Source organism: Mobula hypostoma, chromosome 8, assembly GCF_963921235.1.
Source record: "Mobula hypostoma chromosome 8, sMobHyp1.1, whole genome shotgun sequence".
In the NCBI taxonomy this organism is placed as follows: Eukaryota; Metazoa; Chordata; class Chondrichthyes; order Myliobatiformes; family Myliobatidae; genus Mobula; species Mobula hypostoma.
The window spans coordinates 44986828-45013257 of record NC_086104.1 but is presented as its reverse complement, the minus strand read 5'-3'; positions in this window follow the sequence as shown (position 1 = coordinate 45013257).

The window sequence follows — 26430 nt, the reverse complement described above, 5'->3', positions numbered from 1 at the left end:
ATAACACCCCACCTTAAATTCCTCCATATACCTGTCTAGTAGTCTCTTAAATTTCACTAGTATATCTGCCTCCATCACTGACTCAGGCAGTGTATTCCACGCACTAACCACTCTGTGTGTGTGTGTGTGTGTGTGTGTGTGTGTGTGTGTGTGTGTGTGTGTACATATATATATAAATAAAATTTTTTTTTAAACCTTCCTCTAATATCCCCCTTGAACTTCCCACCCCTTACCTTAAAGCCATGAGCAGTGGTGCCCTGGGGCAGAGGTGCTGGCTATCCACTCTATCTATTCCTCTTATTATCTTGTACACCTCTATCATGTCTCCTCTCATCCTCCTTCTCTCCAAAGAGTAAAGCCCTAGCTCCCTTAATCTCTGATCATAATGCATACTCTCTAAACCAGGCAGCATCCTGGTAAATCTCCTCTGTACCTTTTCCAATGCTTCCACATCCTTCCTATAGTGAGGTGACCAGAACTGGACACAGTACTCCAAGTGTGGCCTAACCAGAGTTGCATCATTACCTTGCGACTTTTAAACTCTATCCCTCGACTTATGAAAGCTAACACCCCATAAGCTTTCTTAACTACCCTATCTACCTGTGAGGCAACTTTCAGGGACCTGTGGACATGTACCCCCAGATCCCTCTGCTCCTCCACACTACCAAGTATTCTGCCATTTACTTTGTACTCTGCCTTGGAGTTTGTCCTTCCAAAGTGTACCATCTCACACTTCTCTGGGTTGAACTCCATCTGCCACTTCTCAGCCCACTTCTGCATCCTATCAATGTCTCTCTGCAATCTTCAACAATCCTCGACACTATCTACAACACCACCAACATTCAATGTTATAAAACATGAAAACTTCTTGGGGGGGGTGGGGGTGGCAGGATGAATACTTCTATAGGCACTGTGTCTGGTAAATGTTAATAAAATAAGTGGTGCAAAATAAAAGAAATTTTTGAAAAAGTAGTGAGGTGATGTTCATGAGTTCAATGTCTATTTAGAAATTGGATGGCCAAGGGGAAGGGACTGTTCCTGAATCGCTGAGTGTGTGTCTTCAGGCTTCTGTGCCTCCTACCTGACGGTAACGGTGTGAAGAGGGCATGTCCTGGATGGTGGAGATCCTTACTGATGCACTCCACCTTCCTGAGGCAGAGCTGTGGACAGTGTAAAGAGCTGTTAAAGGATATAGCAGAGTATAGATCACTTATAGATACTGTCTGGGCAGACAAATGGTAGATGGAGTTCAAAGCAACTAAGCATGAGGTGTTAAGTGGTAAGTACATAATTAATGGCAGGACTCTTAACAGGATTGATGTGCAGATGGATCTTGGTATCCAAGTCCATAGCTTCCCGAAAGTGGTCATACAAGTAGTTAGGGTGGGAAAGATGGCTTTTGGCATGCTTGCCTTTATTGGCTGGGCAGTTAGTACGAGAGTCAGGAAGTGATTGTGCAGCTATATAAAACTTCAGTTCGGACACACTAGGAGTCCTGTGTGCAATTCAGTTTGCCCCATTACAGGAAGGATGTGAAGACTTTGAAGAAGGTGCAGAAGAGGTTTATCAGGATGCTGCCTGAATTAGAGGTTGGACAAACTTCGGTTGTTTACTCTGTGGCATCAGAGACTGAGAAGAGATAAAATTAGGATAGACAGTCAGAATTTTTCTCGCAGTGTAGAAATGTCAAATACTAAAAAACGTGCATTTAAGGTGAGAGGGTGAGAAGTTAAAGGTGATATTCAGGAGCAAGATTTTTTTTTTCAGAGTGCAGGTCCTCAAAGGTTGCCAGTGGATTAGTGGAAGCAGATATAATAGAGTTATTCAAGAAGCACTTGAATTTGCAGGGAATGGATCATATACAGGTGGGAGAAAATTTGTTTAATCTGGCATCCTGTTTGGTGCAGACATTGTAGATTGAAAGTCCTTTTTCTTTGCTGTATTGTTCCATGTCTTACCATCCTTGTCAGTGTTGTAACAGTCTATGTCAGATGCCTATTTACTGTACAAATATTGATTTGTAATAATGCAGAAAACGTCTTATTCCTGCATTTGACAAGATCTAAAGAAAATGCAGTCAGACAGATTTTTCCTATACAGACTAGCTCTGAGCACTTCATTTGCATACATATGCTTCAGGAACATTCTTAAACAGATCATAGAACCACAGGAACAAGTCCTTCAGCCAGTGATGTCTCTGCAGACTATATTACCATTTAAAACTAATCCATGTGCCTGAATCAGTCTGTATACTTCTAAAATATTGCTGTCATATCCACTTCCATTCTGGCAGCGCACTCTAAACACCCACCACTTGACTCATAAGGTGCTTTAAGTATTCCCCCTCTCACCATAAATCTATGTCCTCTAATATTTAACAACTCTACTCTGGGCAAAAGACAATTTATTCTCTCCATTTGCCATTTCTCTACCCATATTTCCAACTGATTTGTATCCTGTGTATGCTCTGACAACTTTCCTCACTATCCAAAACTCTACCTTTTTATCAGTTCAGTTTATAAAAGGGATGGCCCCACGACTGAATTTCTGCTTGACTTAATTGGAACTAGAGGAGGAGGCTAAAGAGAACCTGGATATTTAGGGGGTTTAGAAAGTTTTCTGGAGATTTTTGGTTCTAGGTAGAGGATCTGAACGTTATTACAAAATCTTTCACTTGTTCCACATAGAGGCTAACATTTCAGGTGGAAACTGTTGTCAGTTGATGGATAAAATCAGCCCGAAAATCCCAGAAACCAGACCTTCTAGTTGATCTACCCATATTCTGTCTCTGTGGGCTTTGCTCTCAATCAGTGATTGTATATCTTCTGGAGCATTTAAATATCATCTGAGTGATCTCTGGCTGCTCAGTGCTGGAGAACTGCATTTCATTTTAGTTAGTGTTTCAGTTAAGCACAATGACAAATGGTGGCCAAGAAAATCAACCCTTGTGTATTCAAGGCATGAGGGAAGAAAGACTGAGGCTTGTCCAATTTGTTACAGTATAATGGAGGAATTTTACAGAGGATATGATTACATGATAAATTTGGAAGTGCTACTTGCCATTTTTTTTTTTCAGATTTTGGTAGGTGCTACTAGCAGGACTGGTTAGAGCACAGACCATCCAATGACACAGACAGAATGTGGGTGTATTGGCGGACTGAGCTCTAAGGAGCATCAAAACACAGCGAAACTAGGATCAGGTTTAATATCAGTGGCATATTGGGAAATTAGTTTTGCAGCAACAGTACATAGAAAACCTAGGGCACAATACAGGCCCTTCGGCCCACAAAGCTGTGCCGAACATGTCCTTACCTGAGAAATTACTTAGGATTACCCATAGCCCTCTATTTTTCTGAGCTCCATGTACCTGTCCAGGAGTCTCTTCAAAGACCCTATCGTATCCGCCTCCACCTCCGTCGCTGGCAGCCCATTCCACACACTCACCACTGTCTGTGTTTAACTTAATAATATAAAAAAAACTTGCTCCTGATATCTCCTCTGTACCTACTTCCAAGCACCAATTGCAATACATAATAAAAATTATAAATATAAGAAATGTATACAGTGCAGAAAGAGAAAAGATGCTGAGGAAGTGTTCAAAATCTGGTGATGGAGGGGAAGAAGCTGTTCCTGAAACGTGTCTTCAGGCTCCTGTAACTCCTCCCTGATGGCAGCAGTGAGAAAAGGGCATGCCCTGGTTAATGGGTGTCCTTAATGATCGATGCTGCCTTTCTGAGGTATCACCTTTTGAAGGTGTTGTGGACGCAGGGGAGGCTAGCTGCCCATGATGGAGCTGGCTGAGTTTACAACTATCTGCAGCTTTTTCCAATCCCTGGGCAGTGACTGAGGTGAGGATTTCAAAACTTTCTGAGGAAAATTCTGTTAGTGCCTTCAGTTAGAGAGACATAGGTACATAGCAAGCAACCAGGCTCTTCAGACCTACTCAGCATGCTATCCAAGCTAGTCTCATTGCCTGCAACTTGTGAGAGTAAGTGCTGGTAAATCTGCTTCAGTACAGTTAAAGAAACATTGTAGCTGACATTTGTGCCAAGGTAAGGTATTTTTCCTTAATCAACACTCTTCAATTAGTCAACCTTCAATCTATTTTTCCATAGCGCAATTCAATTTAAACCTTTGTTTCCAAGGTAATGACCATGCAGTGGTTTTACTTTGGTAGAGTGCTGTTAAATATTATCCATGTTAAAGTACAGTTAGAGATGAAATGACTTTTTGAAGTAATCTGATGCTTCTGAAATCAAATGCTTAGTGTGTAAAGTTGTATAGGCCAAGGCCTCAAAGCTTTATTTGTATTGCAACTGATGGCTCTCTCCAAACCAGCAACTATTGCAGACGCAAGAGACTGCAAACGCTGGAATCAGGAGCAACAACCAAGATGCTGGCTGAACTCAGTAGGTTAGGCAGCCTCTATGGAGGGAATTAGACAGTGAAAGATATGGTTTGAGACCCTCCATTTGGACTGAAACATTGAAGGGAGATCGACAGGGTACTGGGGTGGGGTGAAGGGGTGGAGCAAGAGCTGGCAAGCAATAGGTGGATTCAGATGAGGAGGGATGATGGGCAGATGGAGAAGGGAAAGGCAGAGGTTGATAGGTTGCAAATGATTGGATCTGTAAGGAATTTGATGTAGGCTATCCATTCAAAAGATAACTGACATTGAATGTAACATCCCATTAAAATCATTGTCCCATTTTACAGATAAAAGATGACTGTTTGGGAGAGTCGGTATGGGGTTATTGGTGACTGTGGATTCATTCTTTTTTTCCCTTGGGTAGTAACTATCTTTCCCTCAATATCAGCAAACAAAAGAACTGGTCATGGACTTCACTGAAGGGGGGGGGGTGGCAATGCACATGCTCCTGTTTACATTAATGGTGCTGAGGTCAAGAGGATGGAGAACTTCAAGCTTCTAAGAGTGAACATCACCAATAAATACAAGCAACACACACAAAAGTTGCTGGTGAACGCAGCAGGCCAAGCAGCATCTCTAGGAAGAGGTGCAGTCGACGTTTCAGGCTGAGACCCTCCGTCAGGACCAATAAATAGCCTATTCTTGTCCTACCATGCAGACAACATGGCCAAGTCAGCTCACTTGCACCTCTACTTCCTCAGGAGGCTAAAGAAACTTGGCAAGTCTTTGCCAATTGTTATTAATGCATTCTATTTGGATTCATGATGTTTTGGTATGACAACAGCTCTGTGACTGCAAGAAACTGCAGAGTTATAGGCACAGCACATCATGGAAACCAGCCTCCCTTCCATGGATTCTGTCTATACCACTCACTGTCTCAGGAAAGCATCCAGTGTAAGAACAAACCCACTCAGGATACTTTCTCTTCTATCCCATCAGCAGAAGGTAAAAAAAAAGCTTGAAAGCAAGTCCCACCAGGCTCAACAGTTTCTACCCTGCTGTTACAAGACTATTGAACTGTTCCCTCGTGTGATGGGATGGTCTCTTGATGTCACAATCTACTTCATTATGACCTTGCACCTTATCGTCTAGTCACTCTTCACTTTCCTTGTAAATGTCACACTTTATTCTGCACACTGCCATTATTTTTCCTTGTTCAACCTACTTTACTATTTTAACCTCAGTGTACTGTGGTAATGAAATGTGTAGGGAAGGTATAAGATGAGTCTTTTGCTGCACATGTGACATTAATAAACCCATTTATCAGACTATCAGTCCCTCAGATCATAAGGACATAAGAGCAGTATTAGGCCATTCACCTATTAAGTCTGCGCTGCCATCTGATTATGGTTGATGTATTTTCCATTTCAACACCATTCTTCTGCCTTCTTCCCATATCCTTTGACATCCTTACAAGAGCAAGGATGTGATGCTGAGGCTTTATAAGGCACTGGTGATGCTTCACCTTAAGTATTGTGAACAGTTTTGGGCCCCTCATCTTAGAAAAGATGTGCTGGCATTGGAGTGTGTCCAGAGAAGGTTCACAAGGATGGTTCAAGGAATGAAAGGGTTATCAAATGGGGAAAGTTTGATAGCTCTGAGTCTGTACTTGAATTCAGAAGGATGAGGGGGGATCTCATTGAAACCTTTCGAATGTTGAAAGGCCTAGACAGTAGCTGTGGAAAGGATGTTTCTCATGGTGGGAGAATCTAGGACAAGAAGGCACAGCCTCAGGATAGAAGGGCACCCTTCCAAAACAGAAGCGGAGAAATTTCTTTAACCAAAGGATGTTGAATTTGTGGAGTTTGTTGCCACATGCAGCTGTGGAGGTCAGGTTGTTGGGTGTATTTAAGGCGTAGATTGATGGGTTCTTGACTGGGCACAGCATCAACGGTTACAGGAAGAAGGCTGGGAACTGGGGTTGAGGAGAAAAAAAAAATCAACCATGATTGAATAGCGGAGCAGACTTGATGGGCCAGATGACCTAATTCTGCTCCTATGTCTTATGGTCTTACTAATCGAGAACCTATTAAACAACCCTCGCTTCAAATATACCCAATGACTTGGCTTCCACAGCTGCTTGTGCAATGAATTCCACAGATTCACCATCCTCTGGCTGAAGAAATTCCTTTTCAGCTCTATTCTAAAGGGATACTCTTCTATTCTGAGGCTGTGGCATCTGGTCCCAGACTTCCATTCTGTTTTTTTGTTCTAAGGTGGCTAATGAAGACTGTGACAGAAGTTCAGACTCTTGTATCAATGGGGTAGGCAATGATTGCCAAAGCAACCAAATGAGTAGTTTGTGAAACAGTGTGCATTTTCAGCTGCTTGTGCAAGGCTTCTGCTCTTGATGCACGACTTTCAGGTTAGTTAATACCATCCCAAATGTTCTTTCTGCACTTTAGTCATGGGTCAAAGTTTCCTTGGAGTCAGTAAGGAAACCTGAGGGCAATGTACACTCTCGTATATTTTTCTGCTTTGGTTGATAATGCCATTGCATGATAGAGCTTGGAATAGGATGGCTGCTTCAGGAGTCTAATCTTAGGACTGGTACACGCAGCACAATGAAACCAACTTGAGCAGCTAGGTCCTCTGTGCTGAGGATGCTGGCCTGGGAGGGAATGGTAAAGTGCTACAGTGCTTGTATTCAGCTCTACATATCACAAACTGGCACAGGCATTAATTGTATCCATCATCATTATGTGGTGTGCTGTATAACATGGGCAATTATGGTTGCATGACTATGATTATTTTTGGAAAATTTTTGTCCAGAAATGGTTTACCATTGCCTTCTTCTGGGCAGTGTCCTTACAAAATAGTTGAGCCCAGCTGTTACCAATACTCTTCAGAGATGTCCGCCTGACGTCAGTGGTTGCATAACCAGGACTTGTGATATACACCATACAACCATCCATCACTTGCTCCCATGGGGAAGCTAAGCAGGTGCACAACTTGCTCAAGGGTGACTTGCAGGCTAATGGAGGGAAGGAGTACTTTGCTCCTCCTTTTGGTGGAGACCCATCTCCACCCAAAAACTGTATCTGTGCTAAACTCAAAGGAAGGTTCTTTCTTTCACAGATGGAAAATTGCAGATCAAATGGTATTGAGTGAAAGAGGAGGAGGACATTTTACGTAAGGCATTTAATTGGATACATGCAGATTGTCAAACATGGTCTGAGTTAAGTTGCCATTTGATTTTTCAGCTCTCCTGTCCCCATGGGAAGAACCATGTTTCTACTTGATCCCTGACTGATTTAATTTCACACTGCTCCTTTTATTTGTGCTCTGCTCCTAATGTATTTTGAACTATTTATTATTACTGTTTATTTTGGCAATATGTCTGCTTCTTAATAAGAGTAATTACAGTATAATTATAAAGAAATGCTATATTAATGATTGCACTTGTTAGCTGAAAATTACATAGGGATAAGTCACAACAGAGGCCATGGGGTTAATTGACCAATTCACACTTACTTGACCCATGACATTCCAACAGCACATAAGGGAACAGCAAATATACATTCCCTATTCATCTAAATTAGAAAAGAAATTAGAAAGAAGAGAACTAGACAAATACTGGACATGCAACTATCATGGCAGCTAGAAATTGTACCATTTATCTGAGGATAAGCTTTCTATAAAATACTAAATTAGAAAATGCACTTTCCATGGATATTACATTCCTTGCAGTTTTAATTACGAATGTCATATGCATTTAGAATGGTTTTAATTTAAAGACACCATACCATAAAAATGATACTTTCTAACATCTTGTAATAACAGAGCTTGTATTCTTAAAAACCACACATGCACACTTCAGCTAAGATGAATCATTAAGGGTACTTGTAACTTTGTACATGGATCTCAATATTGTTATCTAATGAGTCAGTCACTATAAACTGGATTTTGGAAAGGCAAAGCTGATATTTTAAATAAACTGGCTTTGTATTTAAAGATTTCCTTCTAAATACACTATTTAATTGCTGAACAAAATTTTTCAGATGCATAACTTCAGAATAGCTCAGCAAAAAAGTTTTGTATTTCTACGCCATCTAATAATTTAAACTCCCATTATCAAGCCTAGAACAGATTTCCAGAGGTGAAGTTCTGAAGAGCCAATAACTACAAAGGAATATATTTTAATAGGGGTCATGCTTCATTCAGTCTCAACAAATGTATTGGCTATCCCAATGGTAAAGTCATCCTATGAGATTGGAAAGCTCAATTTATTCAAGAGAAATGGAATTATTTTAGGAAAAACTATTACACAGTGTTCTTTCACATTCTGAATCTGGCTGCATGCCAAGTTCCATGTAGCAATACAAGATCAGTATGTGTATTTCAGTGAATTTGGTTCTTTAGCACCTGCCATTTGGTCCATGCAGGTAGTGATGTGCTGTTAGTGTGCACAATGAGTCTGTCCTCAATATACAGTTTCTTCGTTCTGCCAGACAAGTTGGGAAGAGTGGGAGTACATGCGATGCTCGTGCACACCAGAAGTAAGCAATGTTGATCGTCTGTGTCATCAGTCAATGTTCATCTGTCAGTGCTGTCAACCTGGACCTCAACAAGGCAACTAATTCCATGCATTAAACACACTCAGAGGAAAAAATGTTTTAGCAACAGGAACTACTCCTAGCTATATTGTAAAAGGGCCCATTCATTTATATTATACTTGTTGCTGGTTGAACATTGTACAGAACAAGATAGGGGTTAGATTCTTTGTAGGCCTTGTGGTAAAAGGGTGCAGTTGTAGTGTGGTGGACTGATGTCTACCATGTTGAGGCCAGTCAACAACTTCAGACACCACCTCATACCCACCCCTTGAAGATGACCCCACTCCAGACCATCAGAAAGCTGTCTCTGACACTATCACTGACCTTGTCAACTCTGGGGAACTCCATCCACTCCCACCAAACACCTAGTTCACTTGCCCCTCCTCCCCCCACTAGTTAACTTCTACTTCCTACCTGAGATGGTCAAATCTGATTGCTTGGGTAGGTCGATGATCTCTGTCTGCTCCTGCCCTACTGAATTCGTGTCTTCATGTCTGGATTCCCTGCCATCTCCCTTGGTTCAGTCCAGTCCCTGTACACTTCTAACCCCATCAAGACATCCTTAAAGCTCTCCGCATCTTTGTAAATAAAAGAACCTAATAGTTCCCCCTGCACAACCACTCTACATCTGGCAGAGCTGCTCCTCACCTCAATTTTTCTTTTGGCTCCTTCTCCTTCCTCCAGTCTCACGATTAGCCATGGGCAACCGCAACAGCTGCAGCTCTGCCTGCCTGTTTATTGGCTATGTAGAACAGTCAATGTTCCAAGCCTTCCCTGGTAATGCTCTGCAACTTTTCCTCTGTTACATTGATGACTGCATTGGAGCTGCTTCATGCACCCATGCTGAGCTTGTCAATCTCATCAACTTTGCTTCCAACTTCCACCCTGCCCTTAAACTGACTTGGTCTATTTCTGACACTTCTTTCCACTTCCTTGATCACTATGTCCATCTCTGGAGACAAACTGTTGACTAACATCTTTGATAAACGTACCCATTCCCACAGTTATCTTGACTATACTGCTTTCCAACTTGCGTCCTGTTTATTTTTAAAAATGGTAATCCCTTTTCTCAGTTCCTTCAGCTCTGCTGCATCTCTTCCCAGGATGCAGTTTTCCTTTCTGAGACATCAGAAATGCCCTACTTCTTCAAAGAACTGGGTTTCTCTCCCTCCATCATTGATGCTGCACTCACCTCCATCTCCTCCATTTACTGGACATTCGTGCTCACCCCATTTTCCCACCGCCTTCACAGGGATAGAGTCCCTCTTGTCCTCGTCCACCATTGCATGAGTCTCAACATCCAGCCCATCATTCTCAGCAACTTCCACCATCTTAAAAGCTCAAAGGTTTATTTATTATCAAGTGTACAATTTGGAAATTCTTCTTCTCCGGATAGCCATAAAACCAAGAAAAAAAAACGACAGCATGATCATCAACCCTCTCCCCACACAACAAAAATGGAACAGGCACATCTGCCCCCAGATCCCCTGCCCGCACACACAAAATGAGAAAGATTGGGTGAAAAACACAGAATTTTTTTTTAAAAACTGTAAGACTGAAAGAAAAAAGGTCTACAGTCAGAGTCCATATCTGAGACACAGAAAACCTGGGTAGCATTCTCTGGGTACAGTGGTGCTCTCTCCCCTCTCAGATGGCAGAGTGATTCCCAGCCATCAAAAGGCAGCTAGCTGGCACTTACCTTCCACATGTGCCTCCATCTTTCAATCTCCTTCATCGCTTTGAACAGTGAACAATGGAAGCTCTAATTGGTGAAATAAAGTCTAATATTGGCTCCAAAGGATCATTGATGGTTTGAAGCCAAATATATTGTTATCTTCTCACTTCCATGGCACCCCCCCCCACCACCCCCACCCAGTTTTCTGCAAGGATCAGTCCCTCTGTGATTCCCTTGTCCATTCAATGCTCCCTACTAGTCTCCTTCCTGGCACTTATCCCTGCAAGCAGCTAAGGTGCTATACCTGCCCATTTACCTCCTCCCTCGCCTCCATTCAGGGCCCCAACAGTCATTCCAGGTGAGGCAACACTTCACCTGTGAACCTGCTGGAGTCACCTATTGTATCCAGTGCTCCCAATGTGGCCTCCTCTACATTGGTGAGACCCGTCATAAATCGGGGGACTGCTTCAAGTATCTCTGATCCATCCGCCAAGTATTTTAGTTCCAGTTCCCATTCTGACATGTTGATGCATGGCCTCCTCTTGTGCCCCGGTGAAGTCACCCTCAGGGTGGAGGAGCAACACTTCATATTCTGTTTGGGTAGCCTCCAACGTGATGGCATGAATATCGGTTTCTCCTAGTTTAAATAAAACTCTGGCTTCTTACTACTTATCACTTGTCTATCACCTCCCCTGGGTCATCTCCACTTTCTCCTATAGACCACTCTCCTCTCCTATCAGGTTCCTTCTTCTCTAGCCCTTTACCTTTCCTACCCACCTGACTTCACCTATCACCTCCTAGCAATCATCCTTGCCCTCTTCCCCCCCCCACCCCCATCTTTTTTCTCTCTGGCATCTTCCCCATTCCTTTCCAGTACTTAAGAAGGGTTGTTTATTCGTTTCCATAGACACTGCTTGATTTGCTGAGTTTCTCCAACACTTTGTTTGTTGCTTTGAGCCTAAATTGATTGGTTTTCCAAAGAAAACATATTTCTGTTGATTTCTAATTTCAATAGAATTCTGACATTCCCATTTAATGGGAATCTTGAAAATACTTCAAGAACTCAAACTCAATGAATATGGAGAAGGTGTGCAGAGCATGAGGAGAAAGGAAATAGCAAGAGAAGAATGAGAAAAGGCTACTTAGCGAGTACTTCTCTAGAGTTGACTTCATCAACTTCAGTGGCTCTAAATCTTCTGAGTTTGCTCAAAGACATCTACAACATTTCATTACTGCAAAACACCAATATATTAAATAGTCCACAGACTCTCAATACTCTGAAAGTAGAATCTATTTCTCCCGTGGCAGACTGAAGCAGATAACAAGTTCCATGAATTTGCTGTGACTCGGACTTCCTTCGAAAGAATACCCAGATGCTCCAAGTTGCCAGGATGTTCACTCACTAAGTATGCAGTTTGTCTGTGGCTAGCCCATCATTTAATCTGCAAAATGTTTATATTTTGTGTACCCGTGGTGCACATTTCTGACCAAAGCGGAGATGCTGCCCACCCTCTAGCCACATGGGTCTTGATCCCAGTGCAAACTGCATGCGCAGAAGCAGAGTGCTCAAAACCATCTGCCAAATGCCAAACCATCGAAGTCAGGATCAAGCAGCGAGCATTGTGATCTCACTCAATGGGAATGGGGGATGGACAATAAATGCTTGCCTTTTCAACAATGCCCGGATCCTGAAGATGAATATATAATTTTTTTTTAATCACTTCCGATACCTGAGCTGCACTGGGGACACCTACCAACACACACATGCATGAATATCATCAGTGTCAGTGTCATAGTCATGGAGTCAGAGCTATACAGAACTGATACAGGTCCTTCAGCTTGAGTCCATGCTGACCACAGTACCCAACCAGCTAGTCCTGCAATTGGCCCATATTCCTCTCAGTCCTGCCCCTTTAAATACCTTTCTAAGAGCTTCTTAAATGATACTTTTGTACTCACCTGAAGCAGTTCATCTAGTAGCTTGTCCCATATATTTACCACCCTCTGCATGGAAAAAGTTGCATCTCGGGTCCTTTTGAATCTTTCCTTGTCACCCGAAATCTATATCCTCTAGTTTTGGACAACCCTAGCCTCAGAAAAAAAGACTGTTACCATCCACTTTATCTGCCTCTCATAATTTAAAACATTTCTAGAAGGTAGCCCCTCATTCTCCTATGTTTTAATGAACAAATACCTAGCTGGCCAATCTCTACCTATAACTCAAGCCCTCTAGTAGTGCCAAAATCCTCCTAAATCTTTTCTGCACGTTTCAATATTAGTATGGCCAAAACTATACATAGTATGCTAAGTACATCTACATCATCATCATCATCATCATCACCGATGACATACAAATGTAATGTAATGTCCCAATGCCTTTTTTCAGTGTCCAGATTGATGAAGGCTACCATGCTAAGCAGCCTGTCAATGTCTTTTCAACAGGTTACGTAAGTACATTTAATGTCAGAAATGTATAGAATATACATCCTGAAATTCTTTTTCTTCGCAAACATCCACAAAAACAGAATGCCCCAAAAAATGAATGATAGTTAAATGTTAGAACCCCAAAGCCCCCCGCAAAAGCTCATCTATGCACTTGTGCATCAAATCCCTCTGTTCCATTACACTGTCCAATTGCCCAACACATATTGTAAGTTCTATATTGCCTCACTATCTGCACTGAAATCCATTTGCCACGCCTCAGCCCACTGCTTGAGGTAAGCAATCTACACTAAGTAATCTACAATAACCTTCACTATTAACAACACTTTCTAATTCTGTGTCATCCACAAAGTTACCGATGGAACCTTGTGCATCTGCATCCAAATCATAACAAGGGCTTTGATACTGACCCCTGTGGCATAACACTTGCCTCTGGCCTGCAACATATTTCCTATTCTTGCACTCATTTTGAATCCACTTGACTAGTTCTTTCAGGATTCCAAAGAAATCCCTTAAAAGGGTAACAATAAGTGCTGACTCTTTGCATTCACCAATGGAGATCATCGAATATTCCCATTTAAGACTATAGTTGAAATCCACAGTTACAGCCGTGGGTACCTCAGTAAGTAGTATTGTTTTAAGAATTTTTAAAATTCCATTGATACCAAACATCGACAGACCCCAGATGGCAGACTTGGGCTGTGAATGCATTTCCCCTTTAAGAAAACAGAAGCGTAGAAGCCAAGCTGATTTACAGACACCACTAAAACATCAAGGCCTTAAGACCCCACTCCTGACTATTCTGCTGAATGTATGGTCTCTGGAAGATAAAATTGAAGACCTAAGAGCAAGTTGTCCATACAAGAGGACATCAGAGACCGCTGTGTACTTTGCTTTATGGAAACATGGCTACCCACCCTCAACATTTCGGATGCTGTACTTCAAACCGATGGCTTCATTATTTGCTGCAAAAACAGGACAGCTCAGAGTTTTAAAGGAGTATACCTTATGATTCTGTCAGTGTGGTGCATAGACTTGGTAGTTCTGTCTCAGTCCTGCTTTCCCGACCTTGAATACCTAGTGGTGAAGTGTCATCCATTTTATTTGCTGAGGGAGTTTTCCTTCATCCTGGTAGCTCTATACATTTCACCTCTGACAAACATTAGGCAAGCCGGAGCTGAGCAATAATCAGCAGACACGAAACAGTGCAACTTAGTGCCTTCCCTGTCATTGTAGGGGATTTCCACCAGGCCATATTGAAGAAATCTCTGAACAGCTACCACCGACGTATCACCTGTGGAACCAGAGGAACCAACAGACTTGATTTGTGTTATACCATCATCAAGAAGGCTTACCGTGCTATTCTCTACCCACACTTTGGGAAATCCAATCACCTGGCTGTACTTCTACTCCCAATGTATTGGCAGATACTAAAGACTGCAGCACCAGTGGTGAGGACCAAGAAGGTATAGACAAGGAAGTCAGAGGAGCACTTACAAGACTTCTTTGACTGTTGGACTGGACAATATTTAGGATTTCATCTTTGAACCTGAATAAATACGCCGCAGATATCACTGACTTTATCACGACCTGTGTGGATGAGTGTATGCCTTTGAGAATATACCAAATATACCAAAAACCAAAAGCTATGGATGAAACAGGAGATTTCATTGCAGAGGGCAAGTTCTCTGACATTCAAAATCAGTGATCCAGAACTATACAAGAAGTCCGGGTATGACCTATGTAAGGCAATGCCCATCAGCTGTGGCAGGATTTGCAGGCCATTATTTACTAAGTGAGACCTAACATCATGAATGGTTGTGATGCTTCCAGATGCTCAATGCCTCTTCTGGATGCTTTGAAAGGAAGAATAAATCGACATCCATGTGAATCCATGCAGCATCTGATGACCCTGTGAACTCTGTCTTGGAGGCTGACATCAGAACATCTTTCAAGATAGTAAACCCTTACAAGGTGTCAGACCCTAATGTTCTTCCTGGTAGGGTACTTAAAACCTGTGCCAATCAACTGGCAGGAGTATTAAATGGCATCTTCAATCGCTCCCTGCTGCAGTCGAAGGTTCTCAGGTTCTTCAAAAGTGCAACAATCATACCAGTGCCCAGAAAGAGCAGGGTGGGCTGCCTCATTGACTATCACCCAGTGGCACTCACATCTACTGTGATGAAGTGTTTTGTGATGTTGATCACGGCTCGAATCAACTCTTCCCTAAGCAAGGATCTGGACGCTGTATTTTGCCTGTTGTTACAATAGACTACAGCAATGCAATCTCACTGGCTCTGCATTCAGCCTTGAATCACCTGTAATCTCACCAGCTCTGCATCTGGCCTTGAATTTCCTGAAAATGCCTACATCAGACTGCTGTTTATTGACTACAGCTCAGCGTTCAACACAATCATTTGTGAAGAATTATCCTGGGCCTAACATATTGATCCAACTATGAAGAAGGCATGTCTGTGGTTATATTTAATTAGGAGTTTGAGGTGACTTGGTATGTCACCAAAGACACTTGCAAATTTCTACAGATGTACTGTGAAGAGCATTCTAACTTGCATCATCTGGTATGGAGGATCTACTGCATGTAATCAGGAAAAAGCTGCAGGAAGTTGCAAACTCAGCTCGCTCCTCTTGGCCAGGAGCACGAGCCTCCCCAGCATCATGGACACTTTCAAAGGGTAATGCCTCAAAAAGTCAGCATTCATCATTGAGAATCCCCATCACCCAGGACATGCCTTCTTTTCATTGCTACCATCAAAGAGGAGGTACAGGAGCCTAAAGACGCACACACAATGTTTCATGAACAGCTGCTTCCCCTCCACAATCAGATTTCTGAATGGACAATGAATCCATGAACACAACCTCACTATTTTTTCACTCTTTTTGCACCACTTGTTTAAATTACAATAAGTATATATATCAAGAAGTTAAATTATAGTTATTTTTATTATGTATTGCAATGTACTGCTGCAAAGCAACAAATTTCACAATGTATGCCAGTAATATTAAACCTAATTCAGAGTTTGTTTCTAGACCAACTTACCATGCAAGATTTTACTGAAGGTCTTGCAATAGTCTAAATAAACAACATCTGCTACTCTATCCTATTAATGTTCTTCAACAATTCAACTTCTTCTTCAACAATTCCTAAAAAAGGCTTATCAAGCATGACTTGCCATGTCTGGCAAAATAATTAGCATGGATCTGGCACAAATTGCTTAGAAGAACTCTTGGAGAAAGAGATGGAGGAGGAGGATGAAAAGAAATGAGAGGAGGCAATATTTTGAATAGTTTCTGGCTGCTGTGGTCATTGCCAAGTGAGTGGAGTGAAATCTTGGTGCTCACCATCTTTACACCATTACTTGCGATCCCACATTTCCTCCTTTTTGTTGACCACAACAGAATTAAAGTTAGCATAAACTCAATCTTCCAAGTTATTGCCAAACATAATAAGAACAAGGTTGGACTCAACTAATCACCTTTGTACATCCCTCACTAACCTGCACTCCATGTAATATCGCCTGTCATTACTACTTGTGTACAATGTTCCCTTAGGGCTGTAAGATGGCTGCCTTTATTTATTTAGAGGCAGAGCACAGCGTAGGCCCTTCGAGCCACACTGCCCAGCAACATACCAATTTAACCCTAGCCTAATCAGACAATTTACAATGACCAATTAACCTACTAACTGGTATGTCTTCAGACTGTGAGAGAAAACCCATGCATTCCATGAGGAGGATGTACAGACTCGTACCAGATGACGTGAGAGTTGAACTCCGAACCCTGACACCCTGATTTGTAATAGCGTCACACTAAGCGCTATGCTGCCACGGTGACCTCCCTTCTTGTAATGATGGAGACTGCAGGCGGGCTGGAGAACAACCTTGTGCAGCTCTGGAACTGCACTCTCTCTCCATGAGCAGCAGCTGATTCCACAAACCAGCTGCCAGAAAGCAGCTAGAGTGCTTAGGTGGGGCACAGACTTTGTCAGAGTGGCAGTCTTTTTACTCTAAGAGAAGACGGCAGATTCATACTCTACCTAGCCACACCTCCGTCTCCCACCATGAGAGGAAATGCTGGGGACTTGTTAGAGGATGGATGCTGGAGATCCATCCCAGCTGCCTTCAGTACTCGCATCCAAAGCCATGAAAGTAGCAGTCTGAATTTAAATGACTGATTGTTACAGGACATAGATCAGTACAGCACAGGAGTAGGCCCTTTGGTCCACAATGTTGTACTGAACTAATTAAGCTAATGACACCTAATTAAACTAATCCCTTCTGTCTGTACATAATTCATCCCTTCCTCTCTCTTCGCTGCCTATTTGTGTGCCTGCCCATCTGCGTTTGCAAGAGAGCAGTTTACTGTGCATTGGTGCACTCCAAATGCCAGGTGGCTTCTGCTGCTGCTGGATTGGAGGGTGAGACATTGGGAATCAGACATTTTCAATGTGAGCAACGCACACGAGATGCTGGAGGAGCTCAGCAGGCCAGGCAGCATCTATGGAAAGCAGTACAGTCGACGTTTCGGGCAGAGACTCTTTGGCAGGACTGGGGAAAAAAGAAGCTCAGGGATAGATTTAAAAGGTGGGGGTAGGGGAGAGAGAAACACAAAGGTGATAGGTGAAACCTGAAGCAGGAGGGATGAAGTAAAGAGCTGGGAAGTTGATTGGTGAAAGAGATACAGGGCTGGAGAAGAGGTAGTCTGATAGAAGAGGATAGAAGGCCATGGAAAAAAGAAAAGGGGAGGAGCAACACTCACAACACGAGTAACTCAGCAGGTCAGGCATCATCCGTGGAAACGATCAGTCAACGTTTCGGGCCGCAACCCTTCATCAAGACTGTAGAGGGAAGGGGCAGAGGCCCTATAAAGAAGGTGGGGGGAGGGTGGGAAGCAGAAGGCAGGTAGGTTCCAGGTGAAAAACCAGTAAGGGAAAAGATAAAGGGGTGGGGGAGAGGAAGCAGGGAGGTGATAGGCAGGAAAGTGAAGAAGGAATAGGGGAAAACACAATGGGTAGTAGAAGGAGGCGGAACCATGAGGGAGGTGGTAGGCAGCTGGGGGAGGGGGCAGAGTGAAATAGGGATAGGGGAAGGGAGGGGGAGGGAATTACCGGAAGTTGGAGAATTCTATGTTCATACCAAGAGACTGGAGACTACCTAGACGGTATATGAGGTGTTGCTCCTCCAACCTGAGTTTAGCCTCATCACGGCAGTAGAGGAGGCCATGTATGGACATATCTGAATGGGAGTGGGAAGCAGAGTTGAAGTGAGTGGCTACTAGGAAATCCTGTCTGTTGTGGCGGATGGAACGGAGGTGCTCGATGAAGCGGTTCCCCAATCTGCGTCTGGTTTCAGGATGAGCACCAGAGGGAGGCAATGGGCAGCAAGGAAATAAAGTGAGAGAGAGTGAGAAGCTACCCAGATGAAATATGAGGTGTTGTTCCTCCAACCTGAGTGTCTTAAACCCAAGAAAGGGTTGGGTTGATCAATTGATAGTTGGATTCACCTTCATATCAGAAAAGAATTGTTACTTGAACCATGTGCAAATAGGTAGAAGGTAAATATGTTTAGAGAAGGAAACATAGCAAAATAAATTCTCATTTGTGGGACACTGGCACCAGAAAGAAAGGGGCTGTTCCATTGAGGTGAGCTTCAGTTGAACCTTGAGGGACTCGTGTCCTGACAGGGTGATAGACAAGGCTTTAAACTGATTTAAGGCAGAGTTCAAATAATGTTATTTAAAAATCAAAAAGAAATGAGAGAACTGTATGACATGGCAGTCTTGAAGAAGGGTCTTGGCCTAAAATGACAACTATCTCAAGTCAAGTCGCTTTTATTGTCATTTCAACCATAACTGCTGGTATAGTACACAGTAAAAACGAAACAACTTTCCTCCAGGACCATGGTGCTACATGAAGCAACACAAACCTACACTAGACTACGTGAAACAACACAAACTACATTAGACTTCAGACCTACACGGGACTACATAAAGTGCACAAAACAGTGCAAGACAGTACAATAATTAATAAACAAGACAATAGGCACAGTAAAGGACAATTTACAATATAATAAATGATGTAAATGTAAACAATGTTTTAGCAGGAATTGAAAAGGAAATGAGCAAAAATTGTAAAGGGAGTGGAGTGGTGTTCAGTTGAGAGAGAGAGTGTGTGTGTATATATATATATATATATATATATATATATATATATATATATATATAGGTTGGTGTCAGACTAGACTCTGGGAATTGAGTCTAATTGCTTGGGGCTAGAAATTGTTACACAGTCCGGTCATGAGAGTCCGAATGCTTCAGTACCTTTTGCCAGATGGCAGGAGGGAGAAGAGTTTGTACGAGGGGTACGTGGGGTCCTTCATAATGCTGTTAGCTTTGCGAATGCAGCGTGTGGTGTAAATGTCTGTAATGCCGGGAAGAGAGACCCTGATGATCCCTTCAGCTGACCTCACTATCCACTGCAGGGTCTTGCGATCTGAGACGGTGCAATTTCCAAACCAGGCAGTGATGCAGCTGCTCAGGATGCTCTCAATACAACCTCTGCAGAATGTGGTGAGGATGGGGGTGGGAGATGGACTTTTCTCAGCCTTCGCAGAAAGTAGAGACGCTGCTGGGCTTTCTTGGCTATGGAGCTGGTGTTGAGGTTCCAGGTGAGATTCTCCGCCAGGTGAACAACAAGAAATTTGGTGCTCTTAACAATCTCTAGAGTCGTCAATGTTCAGCAGAGAGTGGTCGCTCCATGCTCTTCTGAAGTCAACAACCATCTCATTTGCTTTGTTCACATTCAGAGACAGGTTGTTGGCTCTGCACCAGTCCGTTAGCCACTGCACCTCCTCTCTGTATGCTGACTCATCATTCTTGCTGATGAGACCCACCACGGTCGTGTCATCAGCGAACTTGATGATGTGGTTCGAGCTGTGTGTTGCAGCACAGTCATGGGTCAGCAGAGTGTACAGCAGTGGACTGAGCACACAGCCCTGGGGGGTCTCCGTGCTCAGTGTGATGGTGTTGGAGATGCTGCTCCCGATTTGGACTGACTGAGGTCTCTCAGTCAGGAAGTCTAGGATCCAGTTGCAGAGGGAGGTGTTCAGGCCCAGCAGTTTCAACTTTCAAATCAAGTGCTGAGGAATGATTGTGTTGAATGCTGGACTGAAGTCTATGAACGGTATTCGTATGTACGTGCCTTTTTAGTCCAGGTGGGTGAGGGCCAGGTGGAGGGTGATGGCAATGGTGTTGTCTGTTGAGCAGTTGGGATGGTACGTGAACTGCAGGGGGTCCAGTGAGGGGGGCAGTAGGGTCTTGATGTACCTCACGACGAGCCTCTTGAAACACTTCATGATGATGGATGTGAGTGCAACGGAGTGGTAGTCGTTGAGGCAGGACATTGAAGACTTTTTCGGCACAGGGATGATGGTGGAGGCCTTGAAGCAAGTTGGAATGACGGTGCTGCTCAGAGAGATGTTGCAGATGTCAGTGAGAACATCTGCTAGCTGGTCTGCACATCCTCTAAGCACTCTGCCAGGAATATTGTCTGGTCCAGCAGCCTTCCGTGGGTTGACCCTGCATAGAGTTTTCCTCACATCGGCCACGGTAAGACACAGCACCTGGGTCATTGGGAGGAGGAGTGGTCTTCCTCGCCACCACGTCATTTTCCACCTCAAAACGAGCGTAGAAGTTGTTCAGCACATCTGGGAGGGAGGCATTACCAGCACAGGCAGGTGATGTCCTGTAGTTGGTGATATCCTGAATGCCCTTCCACATGTGCCGCGTGACGCTGCTGTCCTGGAAGTGGCTGTGGATTCGCTGGGCGTGTGCATGCTTTGCCTCTCTGATGGCCCGGGACAGTTTGGCCCTCGCTGTTGTTAGAGCTGCCTTGTCGTCTGCTCTGAAGGCGGAGTCATGGGTCCTCAGCAGCGCACGGTCATCCATGGCTTCTGGTTAGCGTGTGTAGTGATGGTCTTGGCCACAGTGACGTCATCGATGCACTTGCTGATGTAGCTAGTCACTGATGCTGTGTACTCTTGTAAGTTGGTGGAGTCCCCAGCGGTTGCAGCCTCCCTGAACATGTGCCAGTCAGTGTGCTCAAGGCAGTCTTGAAGAGCAGAGATGGCTCCTGCTGGCCAGGTTTTCACCTGCTTCTGAACTGGTCTGGAGTGCCTGACGAGCGGTCTGTATGCTGGGATTGGCATAACAGAGATGTGGTCTGAGTAACCGAGGTGGGGGCGGGGCTCCAACCGGTACGCATCGAGAATGTTTGTGTAAACAATGTCCAACGCGTTCTTCCCTCTCGTTGCAAAGTCCACATACTGATGGAATTTGGGGAGCACTGACTTAAGGTTCGCATGGTTAAAATCCCCGGCAACAATAAACAGTCCATCAGGGTATGTGTTCTGCAGTTCCCTAATAGCCCCATACAGTTCACAGAGCGCCTCCTTAGCATTAGTGCTGGGAGGAATATAGACACCGACTGTAAGGACAATGGTGAATTCCCATGGTAAATAAAATGGTCTGCATCTAACAGTCACAAACTCCACTAGCAATGAGTAGTAACTAGAGACTAGCACAGAGTTCTTGCCGCCTAATCTATTCTTTTCCTTAGATGCTCCCTGACCTGCTGAGTTCCTCCAGCATTTTGTGTGTTGCTGAGTATGACAAGGTAGTTAAGGAGTGAATGAAAATCAAAGTGTGACAGGCAGGAAATACGTGGGGAAGGAAGTGTGATTAACAGGTGATTTTCATCTACAATAGAACCACTGAAGAAGTAGTTATGGAGTGCTTCAGGTATTATTTCTTAGATCAATTCTTATGAACAAGAAGAGGCTATTGAATTGACTTTATTACTTACATCCTTTATATACATAAGGAGTAAAATCTTTCCATTACGTCTCCGTCCAAATGTGCAATGTGCAATTATAGTAATTTATAATAAATATTATGTACAACAGGATAGTCAATATAACATAGAAATACAATTGTGTTAGCATGAACTAAACAGTCTAATGGCCTGGTGGAAGAAACTGTCCCGGAGCTTCTTGTTCCTGGCTTTTATGCAGTGGTACCACTTCCCGGATGGTAGAAGCTGGAACAGTTTGTGGTTGGGGTGACTCGGGTCTCCAATGATCCTTCGGGGCCCTTTTTACACACCTGTCTTTGTAAATGTCCTGAATAGTGGGAAGTTCACATCTACAGATGCAGTGGGCTGTCCGCACCACTCTGCAGAGTCCTGCAATTGAGGGAAGTACAATCCTTGGTCATGTGTGTTGATGTACAGTACATATGAACACGAGAAAGTCAGAAGAGCAGTTGGTTATTTGGATACTTAATGATATTTGAATCACTGAAAATGAATTTTAAAATATGTGCATGAGTTATGGTTGAGTGTATGGGTGTTGGACATGTGAGTCTGTTGAACTATTGATACTGTGTCCATGCCCGTCGGAAGAGATGCCATGCAGTCATCTCAGCAGCTATCTCCTCCAATAGTGTTTGCATGAAGGGTTCCCTGATCCCTGAAGACTAAGGCAACACATCATCTCATTTAGCATGACCCGTAATGCTAAATTGGAAATCCTAGTAAGGGGGAAGAAGGTCTCCTACTAAAAAGGGATTTCAAAATTTCAGCGTCCACTCATGAACTTGTACAGCTTGAGCTTCTGGAAAGCTGTAGAAGCCTCTAGAATTACTCCCACTCTCTGTTCCAGCAATCGGGCTCCTTTACGTCAGGTTTTAATCAGAACTCACAACTTTAAACTGATCATAAACATCAATGAAGGTTTGACGCTCACAACACGCTGGAGGAACTTAGCAGGTCGGGCAGCATCCGTGGAAACGATCAGTCAATGTTTCGGGCTGGAACCCTTCATCAGGACTCAACCCTACATTCCGGCCCGAAACGTTGACTGATCGTTTCCACGGATACTGCCCGACCTGCTGAGTTCCTCCAGCGTGTTGTGAGTGTTGCTTTGACCCCAGCATCTGCAGAGTATTTTGTGTTAATGAAGGTTTGACAATATTAACTAGCCATTGAAATGGTAATAATGAGAGTTTTTTGTGCAGTCTGCAACAGGAAAAACCGAACTGGGTTAACCACCTATCAGAACCTCACAGCCCATTTTCTAGTATTGTGCAGTCTGCTCCCATGTTTCTTGAAAAAGCAAGGCATTAAAACAATCCAACTTAGTTTAATGATTCAGGATGTCAATACTGCAACTGTAAATGTTAATCATTTACTTATAAAAATTGTCTTAGCTTGCAGCTCTGTCAAAATCTACAGCATTAAGTATAGCCCCTCAGATGGAGCAGTCCACAGGGCTGAATGCATGGAATTGGTGGATATTTCCACAATAAGTTGTTATAGTCCAAGGAAACAAAGAGTAGTTGTACACAGAGCAACTCTGAATGAAAAATGTTGATTAGCTGGGTGCACTCAGAGTCAGTGATAGGGCCATTATTCTGTCTTTAGCACAATCAGGATCTGGATGTAGACCTTCATATCCTGCAGGTCTTTCAGGTCTTGTTCAAGCATCTGTGTAAGTTCAACATAAGAACAGTGCAAACTGACCAGATTCTTTAAGACTGGCCGCCAAGATGATTCAGTTAAGGTATGAGTCAATTTGGCAGCCAGTCCACGCTTGGCAAAGTAGCAATGGTCTTCCTGCAGGGTGCAAGAGACACACATGCTGGGAACTGGCAGAACAAACATTCCCCTAAAACCATTATAAATGAAGCATAAATTTGTTGACAATACAGAACGGGGGTGGGGGGAGAGAGAATGAATAATATGGAATATACAGCTGAGACAGGGGATACCAACACAATTAACAAGCAAAAGATGTAATGTAACAGTTTTAAGATGATGGGACTGAATAGTAAGAATATTAGGAAAATGGCAGGAAACTACTACCCTCTTCTTTTCTCTGAAATGTGAGTGTATCGGTGACAGGGAGGAGCAGATTACTGGACAGGCAGGGTTTCAGCTGTCTTGTGTACATCCAAAGAGAAGTGATAATGGCTTTCCTGTACCTCTGTCCAAACATAGATGAGCATATTAAAATGTGTTGCAAATGACTGGAATACTTAATGAGCTATATTTTCAGTCATTTATCATCAACACCAGCAACATTCTAGGGATTACTACTGGCCAAAAATTTAACTGGTCCGGGCACATATAAATTAAAGTTGCAAGGGCAGATCAGATGCTGAGTTTCCTAAAGTGAGCAGCTCACCTCATGACTCCCCAAAGCCTTCTCTCCATCTTACAAGGCACAAGGCAAGACTCCCATGGATCACCTTTCACTTGCCTGGATGCGCAGTTCTGACACCAGTGAAACAGCTCAACACCAGCTAGGTCACAGTAATGTGCTTGAATGGCACCCTATATACCACCCAAAAAAAATTCCTTCTACCTCTTGTATGGCAGGGCACTTTGAATACCAGTACAGAATATAGCACAGTCATTCAGTAATATTCCTTGTCAGCAACACGAGACCTGTGAGCTCTGCTCCCAGAGAAGAATAATAGATCTATAAGAAAACCAGCATCCGGAGGTTTCCTCCAGGGTGCATTTGCTTTAGCTTCAAAGTCTTTATTGTCGTTGGGTCAAAATCCTGGAACTTCCTGTCTAACAACACAATGCTACTCAGTCCACAAGAAGAGTAACATTGTAAGAAATCAAGAACAATTGGGGATGGAAATTAACTTATGAACTTATCAGCCACGTTCACATTTTGAGGTGTAAAATTCAAAGTAAATGTGATGTAATTGGAAATGAAGACAAGGGGATACATTATGCTTCTGATGATACTACAATTTTAAAGATTCATCATGAGCACTGGCGCTATAAATATGCCACACAATAAGAGGTACTTCCACAGCTCCTGACCTTGAGTTACAGCAGGTGCAGCTGACTCTGGCTACCTGACCTCTATCAGATTCAGAATCAGGTTTATAAAGGACAGAGAGAAGCAGAAGAAAGAAAATTGTAGGCCAGATAGTCTGACCTCAGTGGATGGGAAGATGTTGGAGTCAATTGTTAAGGATGCGGTTTCAGGGTAGTTGGAGGCACATGGTAAAATAGGCTTTATCGGCATGGTTTCCTTAAGGGAAAATCTTGCCTGACAAATCTGTTGGAATTCTTTGAATAAATAACAAGCAGGATAGATAAAGAAGAATCAGTTGATGTTGTGTACTTGGATTTTAAGAAATCCCTTGACAAAGTGCCACACATGAGCCTGCTTAACAAGCTATGAGCCCACGTTATTACAGGAAAGATTCTAGCACAGTTGTGGCTGACTGGCAGGAGGCAAAGAGTGAGAATAAAGGGAGCCTTTTTCTGGTTGGCTGCTGGTGACTAGTGGTGTTCCATAGGGGTCTGTGTTAGGACCGATTCTTTTTATGTTATATATTAATGAATTGATGGTCTTGTTGCAAAGTTTGCATCTGATACGAAGATAGATGGAGGGGCAGGTAGTTTTGAGGATGTAGAAGGGCTACAGAAGGACTTAGACAGATTAGGAGAATGGCCAAAGAAGTGGCAGATAGAATACAGTGTCTGGAATACTTTGGTAGAAGAAATGAAAGGGTTGACTATTTTCCAAATGGAGAGAAAATACAAAAAACTGAGGAGCAAAGGGACCTGTGAGGGCTTGTGCAGGATTCTGTAAAGGTTAATTTGCAGGTCGAGTCCGTGGTGATGAAGGCATATGTGATGTTAGTTTTCATTTTGAGTGGACTAGAATATAATAGCAAGGATGTAGCACTGAGACTTTATAAAGCACTGGTGAGGCCCCACAGAGTATTGTATTGTTTTGGTCCTCTTACCTTAGAGAGGATGTGCTGAAATTGGAGAGGGTTCAAAGGAGGTTCACACAAAATGATTCCAGGATTGATTATGAAGAGCATTTGATGTCACTGGGCCTGTATTCACTGGAATTCAGAAGAATGAGGGGTGACCTCATTGAAACCTATCGAATGTTGAAAGGCCTTGATAGAATGGATGTCGAGAGGAGGTTTCCTATTTTGGGAGAACCTAAGACCGGAGGGGACAGCCTCAGAATAGAGGGGAATCCTTTTAGAATGGAGATGAGAAGGAATTTCTTTAGCCAGAGAGTGGTGGATCTTTGGAATTTGTTGCCACAGGCAGCTGTGGAGGCCATGTCTGTATGTATATTTAAGGCAGTGGTTGACAGATTCTTGATTGGTCTGGGCTTGAAGCGATATGGGGCGAGGACAGGAGATTGGGCTGAGGGGAAAATTGGAGCAGCCATGATGAAATGATGGAGCAGACTCGATGGGCC